We start from the raw sequence: 10,942 nt of genomic DNA, 5'->3' as shown, positions 1-10,942 counted from the left end.
TTCGAGGTCCTCCGCGTGCGCCTGAAGGTCTACCTGTTCTCGGAGCTGGAGCACCTCTTGCCGCAAGAATTCAACTTCTTCGCTGCGAGCTTGGTCTGTGGTCTCCACTGCCTCCACCCGTTCACCCAGGCTGTCCACGTCTCTGCGCAATTCTCGTTGTTCCCCGGCCAGATCCTGTTTCAGGGCCGTAAAGTCGTCCCGCAGGGTATTGAATAGGGTTTCCAGGAACGCCTTCGTGATTGGGGCGCTACCGTCATCCTGCAGTGTAGCGTGGGCCTGGGTGGTAGGCGATGGGGGTGTGCGGGCCTTATCTCCTTTCGTGGCGGTCTTGGCTAGCATGTCCGGTATTGTGCGTGCTTCTCTGCGACTTGTGTTTGCCATAACCCCAGTCATCGGGGTGGATCAGGAGGGCTCCAAAGGCAGAGCGTTTCCCAGAGTCTCAGTGAGTGAAGCTGGGTGCAAGTGGGTGCAGAGGTGACGCTTTGGGGGGGACTACGTCAGCTAGTCCAGGATGGTGCTGTGCAGTGGGTTAGGGCCCGAGGTATCTTCCACTCACTGTCCAGTCCGGTGTTCCTTGGGGTGCTGCGTGCGGCTGCAGGCAATGGGGGCCGGTGGGGTGGTTCTATCGGTGCTTGCGTGTCCCCCTCTCCTATGGTGTAGGCCTCTCCGGATGTCTGGGTCTAGTCTTTTATTCCTTGCGCAGTCGGGCCAGGTCCGGCAGGGTCAGCCCAGTGGCAGCGTGACACCGGCAAGGCTTGGCTCAGCTCAGCGGTGGCAGGGACCTCGGCAAGGCGTAGTTCGCTTAGGCGCCCTGAGCTTATTCCCTGTGATTGCCGCCGTGTGGGTCCGAGGCCGCAGGCTCCGGGGTCTGGTCAACCGCTCTCAATACGCCACTTTGGGCCGCTTAGGGTCAAGCTCCCAAGGCCGTGCCTCCTGCGGTATTGGGGGTGCGCCAAGGCGCCGCTGCACTGACCTGAGCTGGGGGGCCTAGGAAGTGTGGGCCCGACTTCATCAGGACCGGGTCCGATAGCTCATCAGGGCGTCGCTGCCAGTCGTAGGCGCCAGTGGTGCGATGCCAGTGTACAGGTGTAGGCCCGGCTGTGCGCTCGGGTACAGCTGGAGGCCGCCTGGCAGGCTATGTTCTCCCGCCTCCCGACTAGGCCCGGCGCCGGGGTCTCATTTGGCGCCTATCCGCCGGGAGGGCCGCTAGCTGGTGTGTGGGACTCGGCCCTCCGGGTCTGGACCCCTCGTCTGTGTCTGGGCGCGGGTCCTTGCGTCGGTGCAATCTGCGGGCTGCGTCCGCCCAGGGATACTGCGTGGGGGGCTCCGGTTCGGTACTCACCTGGGGTCGAGTCCCGCAGATGTCCAGGCTAGGCTCAACGCCGGGGCCTCAGGTAGTGGAGGCTGGCCGGGGCCGAGGTGGTGCTCAGGCCCGTCGGACCCGTCGATCGCCCAGGTTTGACCTCCCGCTGCGCCGGCGGTCCAGTTGCCCCTTAAGGTCCCCGGTAAGGTAGGATCCCACTCCAGCGGATCGTCGTCAGGCCGCGGGCTCCGCTGGGCAGTTTGGCGCCGCCATTGCGCCGGTCCCGGCTTCTATGGTGTGAAGGCACCCGCCGCCGTTGCAGAAGTCGGCGAAAAGTGCGTCGCTTCGTGGCCCAGCCCTGTCGTAGCGGCGTGGAGGAGTTTCAGGGGGATTTCCCAGCTATTACTCGGGATTTTCGGGGTTAGGGCCAGGGAGCCACGCGAAACACGTCTGCTCAAGCCGCCATCTTAGCCACGCCCCCCAGGTTTTACTTTGACAAAAGGTCCCGGAACACCTGTGTACAGTAGTTCTCTGCAATCTTCTCTGCTGGTGCAGATCGGTAGTGCCTGGCTCTTCTTAGGTCGTCAGGAACTGAAGTTGAGGGACTGGGGATGCCACCTAAAAAATAGATTTAAGGGTGTTACAAGAGAGTGACAGGTAGTGTCCAATGGGCCCTTTGCCTGGGTGTATAGGCCCTCTAACATGCCCACCTTCTGTGAGAGGAGGGCACAGTCCTAGCCCTAAGTAGATAAGTCCCATAATCTTCAAGATGGTGGGCACTGAAAAGTGTACTTGACCTAGCCTCCAGTACCCGAGGGCTGGAGTTGGCAGAGGGGGCACATCTCCTATTCTATCTAAGGTTTCCGGCCTGTCCTGCCGCCAAAAAGGGGGTAAGGACAGGATGGAGGCCCGCTCCTTCGAACAGGAGAGGCTAGGGTCGCATTACAAAGGAGGCAAGACCTCTGAAGCTCCCCTCCACGGATGGCTCTTCCTGTCCAGGGGAGACGTGAACACCTCCACCCAGGAAAGGCATTGTTCTCAGCCTCAGAGTGCGCAGGCACTCTCCCCTGAGGTCAGAACACACTCTGGTGGTAACAGGCTGGCTCAGGCCAGTCAATGACCACACTAAGGATTAGTAGGTTTCAGGGGACCCCTCCAAGGGGCCCTCTGTGTGCAATTTTTAATAAAATCTACACTGGAATCAGTGCAAGTTTATTATGTTGAGATGCTTGGTGCCAAACATCACATATTTCAGTGAAGCCATCATGGAGTTGGCGAACTCATAATGACGAGTGTCCAGCCTATGTACTTACTATGACTTCCCTGGTCACTTACAATATCCAGGAATCGACTAGGAAGGATATTGCAGGGGCATCAGGGGCATTTCATGCAGATATGCCCTCACAGGGGGGACAAGATGTGGTGCAGCAGCCAGAGCTGCCGACTCGGGAACTGGGGATTCGGGTTCAAGTTTTTGCTTCAGTGCAACATCCTGTGATTCTGGGCTATCACTGTATCTTCCGGTGCCCATAGACAACGTCTGTAAATCCTCACAGGTGATGAGCTGGAATGTATAAATCTGTGAACTTTAACTCACTGCCTGCGATATGTGTAAGACATCCCTCTAGAAGTGTTCATGGGAATGGCACACAGGGATGTCTGCCAGGTCGGCTCTTCAGTTTTGTCAGTAGGTGACGGAGTCTGAATTTAATAATTGTCCCACTCAGTAAGGAGGGATCTATCACCCACTCCCCTTCTTCTCTGTCGTCGTCAGTTGTGTGCGCGTCCTCCGGGTGATGAGACATCGATGCCACCGGAGGGGGCGGCCTGATGATCGATGAAGGCAGAGGAAGAGGCATCAGTGGGACAGATGAGGCCGACTCCGAGGGAGGAAATCGACGGTAGTAGTCATCAAGCACATGTTGCAAGTTAGTGATGAGAGACATGGGCATCTGCACAGTTGGATTCTCAAGTGGTGGTTGAGTATTAGACTCAGGGTAATAATCATATCCTTGGTCATCATCAATATCTTGTCATTTGATGAGAAGCTCGGAAGGAGTACGAGCAGCACGGAACTGGTCATCCTCTTCCAAAACCTCCTCATTAGCCCCATAGTCAAAAGGCTCCACAGAAAGATTTGGAGATGGTTGAAATGGCAATAGATCCAAGGAAGAGTTCCTACGTTGACATTGAAGTGGGGAAACATCCGTCGTTCCTGAAGGCGGCAAAAGTGTTGCTGAAGATTTCAAGGGGACTAGAGACATCAAAGCTGAAGGTGGAACCAAGGATGCCGCTGCCGACGCAGCAGTCGACGACGAAGAGCATGGTTGAAGTTCCGTAAGGAAAGGTGTCTGTGCTGTCAACGAGGCAACCGTCGAGGAGGCAACCGTCGACGAAGCAGGTGGAGCCTTGAGAGCCATCGACCATCTCGTCAGCGAGGAGGCATCCGTCGATGACTGACCAGAGACGGACCTCTTTTATGTCAACGAGAAAGTGAGGGAGGTGGCAGACGAGCGAGGCTTCACCGACACCATGACAAACGTCGACGGAGAGGACGCTGACGACATAATCATTGTAGGTTGAGGAGAAGAGAAGGTGGAAGTCGTCGTTGTAGAAGTGGCGACGGAAGTCATTGTCGACGAGGAACTAATTTTTTAGGCAAATTTGTTGCAGGAATAGACTAGGACGTCTGAGACTTAGAGGCAGATCTCGGAGGCGTAGAGGGCATAAGTAGTCCCTTAGAAGGAGCAGGAGCCCTTTTTGAGGAAGAAGTCTGGCCTTCATGAGTAGAGGTGTGGTCTTTCTTGAGCACCTTAGCCTTAGCAGATACCAACTCCGCCTCACAAGCCCTCTTCTTAGAGATGACAGTCCCGAGAGAGGAATCACTCTCAACATCTGATAAGTGATCATCCTTGGTCTTGAGTTTCTGTAACCACAGAAGTAGACATCCCTCTCTGTCTCTTAAAGTCTTTTGAGGAAAAGTCCTGCAGATTTTACAATCTCTCACCTGATGTTCAGGGTGGAGGCAATAGATACACTTTTTGTGGGGGTCTTCGGAATGAAGCCGGAGTTTCCCACAAGACTCACAGTGTCTGATGAGTGACCTCTTTGTAGTAGACAAAGCAGTGAAGATATTCTGAAGAGTTTCTGAAGGGAAAAGGTAGAGGTACTGAGCAGAGCTCAGGGAGACTCCCTTCACACGACGTGCGGTAGAAAATCTGAGAGCCTGAGCCTCTGAGGAGAAGGTTCCAGAGGGTGCTGTCGCCTGATTGGCTGGAGTTTGGACCATATCTAATGACTTGGACAAGTTATTAAAGTGGCAACTACCCATTGTCTGTATCTACTTGGGTCCAGAGATATATCCACACTCGGGATCTTAGTTCTTCCCATTTGAATCCCCTAGCTACTTCGTCCTTTAAACGCTAAAATTGGGGGGACTAAGATTTGCGGTCCTGGCCCCTCAATTTTGGAATTTTCTCCCTCAGGACATTAGCTCGATGATATCATATCCTCAAATTTTGCAAACTCTTAAAAACCTGGCTCTTTCGCCAGGCTTATGAATGAATCACTTAGTGGCAGGACTCCCTTGTCCGCAGCGCCATGAAACCTTGTGGTGTGCACGCGCTTTATTTGTATTTTTAACATAACGTAACATTTAACATCGTCTAAATGGGACAACCTGGAAAGTCCATCTGCATTGGCACTCCCAGGTCTCTGTTTCACTTCAAAGTCTATTCCCTGTAGGGAGATGGACTACTTTAGCCAATTGGGATTTCCACCTTTCATTTGCATTAACCATCCGAGAGGCCGGTGGTCGGTTTGAACTAGGAAGTGAGAGCCAGAGGTTTGACCTAAACTACTCAAGGGACCAAACCACAGCAAAGGCGTCCATCTAAATGGCAGTTCAATGCTGCTCCCTGGGGATTAGCCTTCTATTGATGAAAGCCAGTGGCTGATCTTGACCTTGGGCATGTTTTTGGGGTAGCACTGCTCCTATACCATGTTCAGAGGCATCCGTCTTTACAATGAATTGCTTGACATAATCTGCAGCTTTCAGAACAGCTGCAGAGCACATCGCTTCCTTCCGCGTGTCAAAAGCCTTTAGACAGCTCACAGTCAAGTTCACTATTTGTCGGCATTCTTTTGGAAGTCAGTCTGTGAGGGGTGCCACAATGGTGACATAATCCCTCACAAACCTCCGATAGTACCAGGGAAGCCAAGGAAAGGCCCTCACTTGAGTCTGGGTAGTTGGAGCCGCCCAGTCCAGAATCGTCTAGATCTTGGGTTGTAAGGGTTGAACCTGGCCTCCACTCACGAGGCGACCCAAGTATGCAACCTTTCCCTGCCCTATCTGGCACTTGCATGCCTTGATAAGGAGGCCTGCACTTCTCAGAGCCCCCAGTACTTTCCTAAGGTGGATCAGGTGATCCTGCCAGGTGGAGCTAAAGACAGCAACATTGTGTAGAAATGCTGCGCTCAACGATTCCAATCCAGCAAGGGCTTAGTTCACCAACCTTTGAAAAGTGGCAGGTGCATTTTTCAAACCAAAGGGCATTACAGTGAACTGATAATACCCATCTGGGGTTGGAAATGCAGATATTTCTTTTGCTCCTAGAGTCGTCAGACCTATCTGCCAGTACTCTGATGTGAGATCAAACATACTCAGATACTTGGCTGCTCCCAACCTGTCAATAAGTTCATCTGCCCATGGAGTTTGGTATGCATCGCTTTTGGTCACAGAATTCACGCCCCAATGGTCCTAAACCTCATTTCTTTCTTACCATCCTGGTTATGAGGCTTGGGGATTAAGACAACTGGGCTGGTCCAGGAGCTCTCAGAATGCTTTAGAACTCCCAATTTCAGCATCATGCTTACTTCAGCTTTGATGCTCTCCTTCACATGTTCAGTCTGCCTGTATGTTTTATTCTCGAAAGGTAGTCTTTCATCAGCGTCCACATCATGGATACACCAGCGAGTCTGGCCAGAGGTCAAAAAGAAGAGCTCAGCAAACTGATTTAGGACTTGCCTGCAATCAGTCTCCTGATGGGCAGGTAGGGTGTCTGACAAGACCACACTTTCCACTGACCCATCTTTTGGATTGCTGTACAGGTCAGGGGCAGGTTCACTCTTTGCTTCCTGATCATCTGTAACCATGAGCAAGGTCACATCGGCCATGTCATAGTAGGGTGTAAGGCGGTGAACATGGACGACCCTCTAATGATTCCTGTCAGAACCAGGGTCTACCAGGTAGGTGACCGCCCCTTTTCTTTCTAGGATAGGGTAGGGTCCACTCCACTTACCTAGCAGAGTCCTAGGAGCCACAGGACCCAAAACCCACACCATCTGCCCTGGCTGGAACTCAACCATAGCAGCCTTTTGGCATTACCACAGCTTCTGGAGGCAAATTTTGATTTTCTTTGTTTTTGGGATCGTGTGAAATAAGTGCGGTACCTACTGTATGATGTAAATAAATTACATTTCTAATATACCATAAGGATGTGGAGGTGAGTGTAATTAGGGCAGAAGCCTTGCTGATTATACGCAGAATAACATGTCTGGGAGGTCACTATTCTATTTCTATTTCTATTTTTAATGTTTATAAAGCTCTCGATTGCCGTGGCGTCTTGGCGCTAATGTGTGTGAATCCATAATCCTGAAAGCTACAACCTGAGCCAGTCTAAGTTACAAAGAGCAGCGTCTTCAGACTTGTGTTTGGTTGAAATATCATGTCCAGAGGTAGTCTATTCCACAGGTGTGGCGCTCTGTTGGATAGTGTCCTACCTCCCCATCTGGCTCGTTTGACTCTGAAGGTTTTAAGAAGTCCTAAATTGGGGGATCGCAGAAGGCGAAAATAGCTTGGAAACTTCATCGGCACCCCCTCCATAAAGAGCCTTATGAACCAGGCACAAGGCCTGCAGTACTGGTAACCAATCCAGTGATTTAATACCTGAAGAGGTGGGGCAGCCCCTCGGAATTTTCAGAAGCAACCTGGCTGCCGCATTCTGAAGGGACTGAAGCTTTCCCATCTGCAATCTATCTATGCCCATGAACAAGGCGTTGCAGTAGTCTAATTTGGAGAGCAGAAGGCTCACCATTACCGTTTTCTGTAGATCCTGCGAGATGAATGGGAAAATCTTTCTTAAAGTTTTTAATAGAAAGAAACAGGACGATATCAGGCTAATAACCTGAGCTGAGAAGTTTAGCTTATCATCAAAAATGACCCCCAAGTTCCTAACCTTAGAGACCGGGACCGGGCATTTCCCAGCCTCAACTGGCCACCATGAGTTGTTCCATACGGGGGGTCCCCCTCCAAATTCTATCACCACCGTTTTGTCTGTGTTGATCTTCAGAAAATTGTGGTTCATCCAGACCATGATCTCAGATATGCAAGCGTGGAATTTAGCAGCGGTGACCTCAGGCTGTTTACAGATGGAAATAACAAGCATTGAGTCATCGGCGTAAGATACCAACGCGAAACCATGTCTTCTGAGGAGCCTCGCTAACGGGGTGACATATATGTTGAAAAGTGTGGGGAATAGGGATGATCCCTGTGGGACACCGCAAGGAAGATGGAAACTCTTGGACTCCAGTCCATCCCAAACCAGCCTTTGCTCTCTACCCTCCAAGAAGGAGGTGAGCAGGGAAAGGGCAGTGTCCACAACCCCCAGATCCTTCAGCCGTTGCACTAACACCGTGTGATTCACGGTGTCAAATGCAGCCCATAGGTCTAGGAGTATGAGGGCTGCTCTACCCCCTTCGTCGACCACCCGTCGAATTTTCTCAGTTGCAACAATCAGAGCCGATTCAGTGGAATGGCAGGCGCGAAAACCATGTTGAGTAGGGTCTAATAGCTTGTTAGCATTTAAATAATCACCCAGCACTTTGTTCATTGATTTCTCAATGACCTTCGCCACCATCGGTAATCCTGCAATCGGGCGGTAGTTCTTTAAAACCTCTTGGTTTAGGTTGTTTTTTTTAGTAAGGGCCTAATGGCCGCTTGTTTCCACCGAGCCGGATATAATCCCGTTGTCAGTGCTTGGTTGATAAGGGGCGTCAACTTTTCGCAAATCTTCTTAGGGCCTAGATGCATGATGGCAGGGGGCAAGGGTCACGTGGAGAACCTGATTTTATAGAGAGGAGCAGCTCTTGCACCTCCTTGTTTACCAGTTCAGGGAAACAGGAGAGTTTACATTGCGTCGCCGGCCAGGCATCCTCTGCATTGCGTATGATAGTATACTGGAGTCCCTGAGCTTGTAGAAGATCATCATATATCATCTGTACTGTATTTTGAAAGAAAAGGGCCAGATTGTTACATATCTCCTGATCAGCCTTAAAAGCATTGTTCTGCGGAGGTTTTGCCAAAGAGTTAACTACTTTAACAAGTTCTTTACTACTATCAGCCGCATTTCTAATTTTGGTGGAAAAATAATGCATGCTCTTTTGCAAATATGATCTCATTTTTATATTTCTGCAATGCAAGATTGTACATTATTTTGCTACTCTCACTATAATCTTGTCTCCACCGGCTTTCCGCTCTTCTACATTCAACCTTTAGAGCCTTAAGCTGAGGACTACACCAAGGAGAAGATATCCTTGGCTTCCTTAAGGCTATCTCTTTCACAGGGGCTACCTGTTTAGCTGCCCTATTAATCCATTCGTTGAATGCAGAGGCCGCGGCGTCAATATCAGATATGGGTAGGTCAGGGCCCATATTCAGAGCGGTCTCAAAAACACTGCCCTGCACCTTTTTCCAACCTCGAACCTTGATTTTACCAGGCTTCGTCACAGGCTCTCGGCCCGGATTTGTGGTTCTGAGAGTAAAATAGATATCCTTGTGATCCGTCCAAGTCAAAGGCCTTATGTCTCGGAACTTAAGGTCGGGATTGTTGGTGAAAATGCCATCTAAAGTATGGCCTGCCTTGTGAGTCGATCCTGTGACTATTTGACTAAACCCGTACGCCTCCAGGGTGTCTAGTAGTTTGGAGGAGTCTAGGTTGTCTAACAGTTCTAGGTGATAGTTAAAATCTCCCTATTGACTAGAGCAGGTTAGCAGCTGCACAGGCCTTGGGCATTGATCCTATTGAGGATAATATGTGACGTGCAACTGGTGACTGGAGCTGGCTAGCAACAAAGCTGGCCTCTGGTATTCATTACAAGCTCGGTAACAATACATGTCAATATTGACTGGATCTGGTTGGCAGTAGAGTTGACCTCTGGTTTTGAATATTTGCAGGATTTAAGGTACAGGGGTCACTACTGACTGGAGTTACTTAGCAGGATAATAGGTCTCAGGGAGCCAATACTGACTGAAGCTGGTTAGTATGATCACTAGTCCCAAGGTGCTACTAATGACTCAAGTTGGCTAGAATGATAACAGGTCCTAGGGGCCACTACTAACAGGAGCTGGCTAGTAGGCTTACATACAGGCCCAAGGGGCCACTACTGACTGGAGCCGGCTAAAAGAATAACAGGTCCAAGGGTGGTGGGGGTGCGAGTGGCACCAGTGACCGGAGTTGGCTAGAAGCATTGATGACCTTTGGTATTGATTACATGTAGGATTACAGGTCACAGGAGGTACTTCTGAATACAGCTGGCTAGTAGCAGTGGTAGCCACCAGGAAGAAGGAATTGAGAAAGCATAACTGGATATACTGGTTTCTTAATGCCACAACGTGCATTGATATATTACATTACCAAATACAATATTCTTATATTAATTTGATGTGTCTGTTCGCCTTACTGTGCCTGCAAAGTTACATGATTCTATTAGGGGCCAGAACCCTTTTATTTAGTGATATTCATCTGCACACTTTCCTGCATCTTGTATTATTGACAAACAGAAGTGTGATTTCTGCAGCTTGTCTGTGAATCTTTTATCTGCACCTCACGGACTCCTCACATTCCTCTCGAAGGAAGATCCTGCCTCCTACTCATTAGTGTCGTTTCAGTAACTGTTTCTATCACGTGTTCATGTTTCATTGACTTGTATTAGGAGAAAAGTGTATAAAAACGCATTGTGTAGCATTAGCATTATATACTCCAACTTGCTTTAGGGTAGATGCTCTCGTCCATTGCAAAGACAATTGTCACTTGTTAGTTTGCTTTGCCTTTTGCTATTTTTGCATTTAATGTGTGATAGATTTGTTGGCCTCCAGGTGTGTAGTGTTTTATTTTACATGTCACAAGAGATGACGAGGAAAATGACAGTCCAGTATACACATTCTTCATATAAATGAACTCACAGTATACTGTTCTGGAGGTTCAGTCCCAGAGACATTATCTCTAACTGAACACCCTAGGAAGCATGTGCTTTACAATCCAGTTGCCCTCTGATGCGGCGTCCTCGGTATTGGATAAGTCAATATGTCCTGAATTTTAGGAGGGTTACCGTATCTAGTGCACTCTGTTAGACAGCGCTCACCTGTGGTAGTAAGATGGTAATAGGCACCTTATCACCTATGCACGGTGCAGGGCTTTGAGTTACAGAGCTCCTCACGCTGTGGAGAAGATTAGGTCACATTTACCCATTTTCCCATTTTGGGCCTGAGGAAATGCCAACAGATTGCTCCATGACTACACAAGGCATGAACAAAGTTGACCTGAAGTGTAGACCCCAGCTTACCAGCAGGTCCATTGGTGA

Source organism: Lissotriton helveticus (assembly GCF_964261635.1).
Source record: "Lissotriton helveticus chromosome 1_1 unlocalized genomic scaffold, aLisHel1.1 SUPER_1_unloc_10, whole genome shotgun sequence".
Taxonomy (NCBI): Eukaryota; Metazoa; Chordata; class Amphibia; order Caudata; family Salamandridae; genus Lissotriton; species Lissotriton helveticus.
The sequence above is the reverse complement of the archived record's forward strand: the minus strand, read 5'-3'. Positions refer to the sequence as shown.